Here is a 2442-nt window from a genome sequence, read left to right on the forward strand (position 1 = left end):
AAAAGCACAGGTTCAGAGCATAGTAAAGCTTTTACATCCCAAAAAGCTTGCTGGCATGCTGCAGACCAAATAAACTTTACTTTGGCCTTCAACAAATCAGTCAGAGGAGCAACCACTGTTGAGAAGTTTCGACAAAAACAGCGATAATAACCGACCAGATCCAAAAATCTCGAGTTCTTTTTTGGTTACTGGAACAGGGAACTCTTTGATGGCCAACACCTTTGCATCAACTGGCCTCACATAACCTTGGCCCACAACCTTGCCAAGATGGGTCACAGTTGCTTTTGCAAATTCACATTTTGCCAGGTTGATAGTCAGATTTCCCCAAACTAGTCATTCAAACAGAGTGCGAATACGATCCAGATGATCCTCCTAGGTGCTACTATATATCACCATGTCATCTAGGTAAACAGCACAGCCTTTCAGCCCATTAACAACCATATTCATGAGTCGCTGAAATGTAGCTGGACCATTGCGTAAACCAAAACCCATGACTGTATATGAATAAAGACCAGATGGCGTGATGAAAGCAGATATTTCCTGAGCTCTGGGAGTCAGTGGCACCTGCCAATATCCCTTCAACAGATCAAACTTGCTCACATATTCTGCTGACCCCAACTTGGTCAATACAGTCGTCAATATGAGGCAAGGGATAGGAATCGGGTTTGGTCACTGCATTTACTTTACGAAAGTCTGTGCAACAACGTGGTGATTTATCAGCTTTTTCAACCAAGAAACATGGGGAAGCCCAGCTTGATGACGACGGCACTGCAATGTTGTTTTCCAACATGTAATGAACTTCCTTATCAATTATTTTCCTCTTTTTCTCAGAGACCCTGTAGAACCTCTGCCGGATTGGTTTTGCATCACCCACATCAATATCATGCTCTATCAAAGTTGTCTTAGAAGGTGTGTCTCTAAACAAGGTTGGATACCTTTTAATTAATGCAGACAGTTCTGCACATTTGTCAGCAGGCAAATGGCCCAACAGCACCTCCAAGTTCCGAAGAGTCTCTGAATTCTTCAGACGACCAAGCAATAAAGGATCATCAGGTGCTGCCACATCCTCCCCCCCACAAACTGACTGTGCTATTGTACAAGCAGTCAACCCTGGACTCGATGTGGAAGGAGAAATGAGAGAGCCTGACAGACCGACAAAGGACGAACACGATATGGTTTCAACAAATTAACATGCCAAAGTTGATTTCTTTTCCGGTGATCTGGGGTAGCAATCAGATAATTCTGTTCAGACAGTTTCTGTACCACGGTGTAGGGCCCAGCAAACCGTGCCTGGAACAGTGACCCTGCAATCGGCAGTAAAGCCAAAACCTGGTCACCCGCACTAAACTGCTGCTCTTCAGAACGCCGTTCATAAAAATATTTCATCTTGACCTGAGCCTTTTCAAGGTTCTGTTTGGCCAACTGACCTGCCACATACAGTCTGTGCCAAAAACCATTAACATAATCTATCAGGTTCACTGGTGGTTCACCTGACAACCACTTATCGCACAACACTGTCAATGGTCCCCGAACTTTGTGGCCAAAGACCAAGTCATTTGGGCTAAACCCAGTACTCTCCTCGCGCTGCCAACAGAAGCCGCGGTAAACCTTCCTCCCAGTCACTCCTCATTTTGGTGCAATAGACGCGTAACAAGGACTTCAGTGTTTGATGGAAGTGCTCTAAAGCACCTTGGCTCTGTGGATGATAAGGAGAGGCTTTATTATGTACAATATTCAACAGCTTAAGAACTTGTGCAAATAGATTTGACGAAAAGTTTGATCCCTGGTCACTCTGAATAATCTTCGGCATGCCAAATATAGAAATAAACTGTCAAAGCCTTCACCACAGACTTGGCTGTGATGGTACGCAGCGGATATGCAGCAGGATAACGCGTAACCTGGCACATTACAGTCAAAAGATACTCCGAACTAGATGTTGCTCTAGGAAGAGGGCCCACACAGTCAATGATCAAATGTTCAAATGGGTTACTCACAGCAGGGATGGGACAAAGTGGAGCAGGTTTAGACTGATTTGGCTTACCTATAATTTGGCAAGTATGGCAGGTCTTAATGTAAGCTGAAACATCATGCTTAAGACGTGGCCAAAAGAAGTAGTGCAAGATGTAATTATAAGTATTCGTCACTCCCAAATGCCCAGATTTGTCATGAGAACACTTCAACACCTCATCACGGTATTTAGTTGGAACCACAATCTGGACAACTGGACTTCCAACTAGGGCTGCACGATTAATCGTTAGAAAATTGCGAACTCGATTCATACTTATGTGCGATCTCATTTCCAAATGACAACTTTAAAAAAAAGAAAAGAAAAAAAGATGACGACGATTGTACCGCATTTTGATCCGGGATGTAATCTGCATGAAAACAAGCGCTCACTCTTCCTGCTCAACAAATGACAAGGGCGGAGCCTTATACCACGTG

At 44.0% G+C, this 2442-nt stretch overlaps 1 protein-coding gene across 1 annotated transcript in view; it reads left to right on the forward strand.

Moving 5' to 3' along the window:
* Positions 1-2442, forward strand: part of LOC102207162 (dedicator of cytokinesis protein 3-like) — a 248678-nt gene that overhangs the window by 182805 nt on the left and 63431 nt on the right. The gene's annotated exons all lie outside the window — the stretch shown is intronic.

This window comes from Pundamilia nyererei, unplaced genomic scaffold (genome assembly GCF_000239375.1).
Source record: "Pundamilia nyererei isolate P.nyererei 1_Seehausen unplaced genomic scaffold, PunNye1.0 scaffold00105, whole genome shotgun sequence".
Taxonomy (NCBI): domain Eukaryota; kingdom Metazoa; phylum Chordata; class Actinopteri; order Cichliformes; family Cichlidae; genus Pundamilia; species Pundamilia nyererei.